Here is a 7468-nt window from a genome sequence, read left to right on the forward strand (position 1 = left end):
TACAGTCATTTATCTTCAAGAGAAAATTCTCAGGGGCTTGTTTTTTTTTTTTTCAATTTGAGCTCACATTCTTTTGAGATAGTTAAAGAGGTACCCGGTTTACAGTATAAGCTATCACAGGTATTCATAACATCAAGCAACCAGCCAATACTGAATGGAGTAGAGTTTGTAGGAGTGAAAAGTTGTACATAGACCCATATGGAGGATAATGGGATAAATTAAAATGAAAAGGAAAGAGCTAGATGTAAATCTTGCACAGAGAACATTGAACTAGAAGTCAGTATGACAGAGTATCAGAGCAGGAAACTAACCATAACAATATTATGACAGCAAGTTAGGATTTGGAATAGGTTGATAGTTGGTTAATTGAAATGCCAGACTTGGTAGATTTGGATCTTAATTGAGAATTCACAGAAAGTAAGGAAGAGGCTTTGCTGTCTAGCTTCATTTTTACTTGTTGAGCTGAGGAGGATTCTAGCTAGTTTGTCTTTAGAAGTACAACTTCAGTGGAAGAAGGAAAGTTAGTCAATTATACTAGAAGCCTAGTGGACTGAAGGTCATTTAGGAATGTGCTTGGCATATTCAATGACCTGGACTGAGAATTAGGGAGACACATCGAGAGAAGAGGCCAGGTTTAAATTCTGTGCTGAGACAGGATAGTATGCATGAATGACAGGTCAGGGGTAAGGATTTGACTTGGAGGGTTGGGGAGAGCTGCTGATATCCCTGGTCCTAATTCTGATGGCATAGTAGATGATGGTACAATGAGGTGATATGAACAAACAGTATTCCATGCCATACAAGTGTTCATTTTACATGATGCTTTAGAAACACCCCATCTCACTGTGTAAGAGCTAGTCACAAGGTACTGTGAGACCAAAGAAAGAGGCAGACAGATCTGATACCAGACAGAGTACAGATTACTTTGGATGAGTAACAGTGTGTCTTGGGAGACAGCAAGAGTAGATTTATGAAGTCCAAAGCTGATGTGGAATTCCCCTCTGTATGCTATAAATATGTTTTATTACCAATGGTTAATAAAGAAGCTACTTCGGCCTATGGCAGGGCAGAATAAAGTCAGGCAGGAAATCCTAGAGAAGTAGAGAGAGAGTAGGTGCAATCCAGGAGATACCATGTAGCTGCCGAAAGAGGCAAACACCATGTAACTACCCAAGAAGTGAGAGGTAACAAACCATGAGCCTCCTGGTAAAAATATAAATTAATAGAAATGGGTTAATATAAGATCTAAGAGATAACTAGAAATATGCCTGAGGCATTGCCTACACAGTATTGTAATTAACATAGTTTCTGTGTGATTATTTGGGTCTGGGCAGCCAGGAAATGAATGAGCAGTCTCTGGTTACATACAGCTGTGGGAAAAGGGCTTATGTACGAAGCTGAGAAAGTTGGCTGTGACCAGCTAGAATTATTTGGCCTTTCAATTAACATGCTAGCATCAACTAAGAAGCAGTTTGTCAACAGTGCTTGGTGCCTCACATCACACAACTATCTTAATGACTTTGTTCTATTGGGCCAGTGTGACCTGGTGATAAAACAAAATTATGACCGAGATGACTGTAGTCACAATAAGCTGGGTTCCTACACATGTTTATATTAATATAATAAGGAGAGAGAAAGCAATTTTCTTTGAGGAGGTAAAATGGCATCTGGTTTCCACCTTCTCAAAGATACAGGGCATCTCACATGTAGAAGCTACTTAGCTACTTATAATAATCCCACATTTTCAAGTTTTTCAGGATGCAGCTAAAATACATGTCCTAGCTTTTTTTCCAGGAAGTTATAGTCTTGTTGTTGAGTTCTAGCTTATGACTTCTATCCCTTTCTCTTGCTAGTCCACATAAAAGACTCCTCTGAACTACAAGATCAAAATGAAAGAACCTGCAGTCATCTTCATTCCTGACCTAGCACAGAGAGGAGGCTTTTGCCTGCTCAGTTCTGTTCCATGAGTGAAACTAGGTAGCAGTTGGGTCTACTTCAGGCATTACCCGCTCACATCATGTTCTTCCATTCATTTGCTACTTGAATGCATATTTATTATCAGGTACTAATTATATTCCTGCTATTACATTAGGTTCTGGGAATGTAGTTTAGAGCAAACTATGTAAACTTCTTGACTTCCAGGACCTTGTAGCACAGATTCTGTGTGCTCCTTGCTGTATTTCAATATATTATTTAGTCACAGGAAAGTACCACTTCTATTTTTGAACTCTTTCTTATTATGAACAATGAATAACAGAATGTAAAGTTCATATTGAGTCAGTGTTTACTATTAGCTATAAATGTCATAATATCAAATAGCTGTAGAAGATGGCAACCTAGCTTTGACTTTTCATTAATCTTTGCTCTTAAAATTTTGTCTCTAAACCTTTGTGTTCCTAAGGATGATGCCATTGGAAGATAAGACAGTGATGGAACTCTCTGGAAGAGTGTTGTTGGAGAAATAGTTTCCTTTTTGGTTGGTGTCAAGAAAACCCTTGTGAAAACTGACAGATTGGATAACAGGAAGCAATTTCAATTAGAATAAAAGGTTGATCAAGTATAAGGAGTAAAGTGGGGGGAGGTTTGAAAGCTTGTAAGTTGTGAATAGAGACAGAGTCAAGCCCAAAGTATCTCTGGAAACTAGATGTAGTTTCTCCCTATAATACAACACCCTGAAGATGGGCTGGAAGGGGATGGCTACATTTCAGTTCTTAAAGAACAGAATACATCAAGAGTTCTATAGCATAAGCATGGCCTCTGGGAAGCATTTGAGCAGAAGGAATCGTCTCTGTAAGAAAAATAGGTAAGCCAAAGCTCACGAAATGTTGGAGAGCCACTGTCAGAAAACAACCCTCTTTTGTGTTGGCAAATGTACTAAAATTATAGCATGTCTGGAAGGTCTGATTTGTCATAAAAGCCAAAAAACAATAAATGTTCACTGCCGAAACTGTCATATTTAGCTGGGGGCATTTCAGACTATTCAAGGGAGCCTTGAGGATGCTTATGGTCAGCCTCATCAGACTTTTGAAGTCCGACTCTCTGAGGATCACACTCGTGCATCAGAGTTTCTGTAGTGTAGAGTAGCCTTACCTTACTTCCCGTTTGCTCTCTCTGCTGTGTGCTTGGGGGTGAGATGTGATCTCTCAACATCCTGCTTCTGCTGCCATGCCTGCCAAATGCTGCCATGCCTCCCTGCCAAGGCAAAGCTCATCTGTCTGTAACCATAGCCCAAATCATCTCTTCTCTTCCATAAGTCACCATTGGTCATGGTGCTTTATCCCAGCAATGGGAAAGTAGCTAATACCATTGCTAGTTAGGTAAGGTTCATCCAGAATAACACTTTGTGATTAACATATGAACTTTGTTCCCACCTGTATTATGTCTTCACCTTATCATCAGCTGATCCCATCACTATGGAACTAGAGGCAGGAGGAACATAGCTTGAGACCAGCCTAGGCTACATAGCAAGAGCCTGTCTCAAAAAGAAATTCTTTACTTTTGTCATATACTAGAACTAACCTTGGGTATCGTCATCCCAGACCACCCTTCATCTCTCAGATCTTGCTTTCCCTACAGTGGAAATGATTTATAGGACTGTGTTTGTGTGTATGTCATGAAGAGAGACTCTTGAAGGTCACACGAAGACCTGTCTACCACATTAGCTATGGCTATCATTTTCCAGTTAATAAGCATTCATTGAGTGCTTACCATCTGTCGGGCATTGTTAGTTTATATTTGAAGGCAAATAACTGCTTTAAAAATAAAGCAGAATTTGGGTTGCCGGGATCTTCATCAAAAGTTGCTTTAAGTAGGGTGATGAATACTGGCTGAATGGAGAAGATAATATCTGGGTAAAGCTCCTAGTAACAGCAGTGGTTTTCCCCTGACATATGCTGGAAGCTCTGCACGTGTTGCCGTACATGGTCCACTTATGCCAGACCTTTATTTTGTGGAAACACTGAAGAAAAGCAAATTCTGTATTTGGCTTTCTTGCATGTTTATGGAGACTACACATCAAAGTGATCTGGAAGGAAAGATCTTGTGGGCTAATCAGAAACTTTGATATTTCAAGGTGGTACACTGTGCAGATGTGTGTTGTGTGAAATTGGAATAGGACATTATCATTTTGTGGTCCTGTTGATTAATCAATATACCACTAGGCCTCAGCAAAGCTGATGGTTTATTGATTGACTGACTGATTGACTGACTGTTTCATTGTTGGATTTCATAAATTAAACTACAGACATGGTGATTTCAAAGAAGAAAAAGATACACTGTCTGACTTTGAAAAATTTACAGTTAATTAGGATAGATTCGTGTATGGATAATTTAAATTGTGGCATCCTATTTGGCAAATCAGTAGTATTTTATTAAAGAGAATGAAAACAAAACACTCTTTGTACTATATACTGGTGAGACCATTGAATCAAGAACGTGAACAATTTCTAGAACATCTTTCTGAAGATGTTTAGTATTCCACACACCCAAGCTGGTGTTGGTGAAATATTCATGCTTGGTCACACATGGCTGCCTTGAGCTCATATAGGGCAGAGGAAACAGTGAGTCAGTGTTGTTCCCTGATCATGGGACACTACGTGGGGGTGGGGAAGAGCAGCGATAAGTAAATATTGATAGGATAGGCACAGGGTTTATGTGGCTATGTCTAGCACCGCAGTATAGCAAATCCCATGCTTGGAAACCTGGGGAGCAGCAGGCTCTCGAGGGGTTACGTGAGAGCCATCTTCCAAAACTACACTACCAAAAACCTGAGAACCTCTTAAGATCTAACTTTCCCACACCACTTCCAAATATCAAAACCCCAAAGACCAAACCTTCACTCACAATGTACCTTATAGGGACATGCAAGAATACCCATAGAGTAAGGGAAAGGCGATTAGTAAGGAAGACTTAATACACATTATGTTGGTTGTTTGGAAGAATGACGGAGATTCTCTCCTAGGTTCAGAATGGGTCATAAACTTAAGGGCCGTGGAGCCATCAGGTAGCTTCTCTCGGGTGACTGGATTTTGCTTTTGTGTTCTCCATGTTCCCTAGAATAGCCAGGTGGATGACATGGTTGGAATACCTCTTCCCTGGTGCCCTAGTTAAGGTTCTATTGTTGTGCTAAAATCTATGACCAAAACCAACTTGGGATGGAAAGGTTTTTATGTCAGCTTACAGTTGCAAGTCCATCAAGAAGGAATACTGTCTCCTCCATGTAGGGACCCTCCTGCTACACAAGTGGCCTCATTGGTTGTCTGGAACCTGAAGGAAGATTCCACAACCTCTTTCCTCATATATCCTTCACTGCTGTAAAGCCAGAACCATGCAGATGGCACTGCCAAGTGCATTGACATATTTACTAGGAAGCTGTCATTTATATAATCATTTCTCAGATTTCAAATGTTAAGGATACAAAATGATGAAGTATTGGGATTAATGCATTATCTCACCCAGTGAATTCCTTGAGTCACAGACATTGGACAGAACTAAATACATGTTTTATAAAACTGTCAGTGAACTAGGGCGATAGTTGGTATGGTGGAGTGCTTGCCTAGCATGCCCAAAGTCCTGGGTTTCATCCCAAGCACCACACAAACTTGGCAAGGTAATGCAAACTTGTAATCCCATCATTCAGGGATGATGAGACTCAAAGTCATCTTTGGTAACATGGAGAGTTCAAGGTCAGCCAAGGTTATATGAAGCCTTATCTCAAAATCTCAAAAACCAAACAATTTCATAGATGGAGAAGTAGGAATGGTATCTATTAACTTGTTTTTAGGTTATTTTATTTTATTTTATAGTTTATATATGGTCTTATGTAACCCAGGCTGGCCTTGAACTGCTCATCTATCTGCCTCCATTTCCCAAGTGCTGTGATTACTGGCATGTGCCACCATGCTTAGTTTATGATGTACTGAGGACCAAATTCAGGGCTTTGTTCATTCTATATAAGCATGCTACCCAATGAACTATGCCCAGGTTTTGAAAGCAGTCTGTCTTTAAGGAAAACGTTTTTTGTTTTTTTTTTTTTTTATTTTCAGAGGGCTTTTAGAAACTTTGAATAACGTCTTTAACTTTTTAGGTAAACCTATAAAGTGTCTTTCTGGGTAAACCAAGAAGTCTAAGTTTGCAATCAGCTCTAGGCAAGTGCAGGCGTACTGGATTTTAGGATGAGTACTACATAAAGAAAGCTGAGTAACTGCTCTGCCCCCACAGCCTGACCTTGTCCTCAGAGAACAAATGGAGTAGAAGGTGTTACATTGCTAAGTTCTTTACATCCTGTTGAATTCTTCCCTCTGCAGGAAAATAAGAGCAAGACGTTTAGAGGCAAGACATGCTGCTTTCAAAACTACCTTGCTGTCTTGCATACATACCAATGCATCTCCTGTTTAATTAAAGTAATTTAACTTCCTAAATTAGCATATACACGCTGAGGTTTCTGATAGGTTGGGATGTAGGCTATTCTCAGAAGATCTGGCACAGCTCTGGGTAGACTGGGTGTATACTTTTAATTGAATTCTTTTTTTAGTTTTAAATTCCAGAGCAGAAGGAGCCTGGCTACCAGAATAACCCCACCTCCCAATAAGTGTTCGAAAATGAATAATTGACATAGCCCATCGTTTATTTGATGTGAGCTTATATCACGTCCTCAGTGTTATAAATTGAGATTGCAAAGCTTTTTAGTTAAAATGTGACAGTTGATTATTTCCTTAAGGTTTTAAAAGACATCACTGATGATCGCTGTTCAATTTTAAATGAGTATAGATATAGGATGTGTTGATTGGGTTGAGAATTAGAGAAATGTGCACTAGGGAAGAAGTGTTGTGAATAAGCAAATGGCTTGAGCTGAATGGGGTAACTGAGGAAAGCGGTGTTGGGAAATGAGAGGAAAGAACTGCAGGAGTTAGTGCTGGATACTCTTGCTACAAGGCATACAGAATAGAAAGAATGAGAGGGCTAGGGAAGGATAAAGAGAGGGAGGAAAAGGGAGAGGGAAGGAAGGAAAAAGTGCTTTCGATGAAAGATGAAGCCCTGTAAAACAGATAAGAAAGGAACTACAATGTGGACCCCAAATCATGATATCTGAATAACAGTACAAACGCCAAAGAGAGCAGATGACAGGGGACGGGGATTCTTGCAGCAGAATTCAGCCAATTTTTAATGAGCTCCTATGCAGTGGACAAAGAAAGTGACTTTGAAACTATAAGCAGATTTAAAAAGCTCAGGCAGATTAGAGGCACTGTCATGAAGCAGGGAAGTAGTGGCTAAATCTTGCTCTGGGATTAGCTCGGGGACCAAAGCATGGTCTGAGGAATTCAGGGGTCCACCTGCCTGAGGCTAAGAATGACTCAAGATCTTATTCTTGCAGAGTAGTAAGAAGCATGGTTTCTAGCCCTTTGTGTGCATCATGTTTTGTAGCAAAAGAATGCAAAGGGTTCACTGGGAATTAGGCTTAGCTTGTGAC

This window comes from Alexandromys fortis, unplaced genomic scaffold, assembly GCF_014885135.2.
Source record: "Alexandromys fortis isolate MF-2015 unplaced genomic scaffold, M_Fortis_MF-2015_v1.1 scaffold_89, whole genome shotgun sequence".
NCBI classification, from domain to species: Eukaryota; Metazoa; Chordata; class Mammalia; order Rodentia; family Cricetidae; genus Alexandromys; species Alexandromys fortis.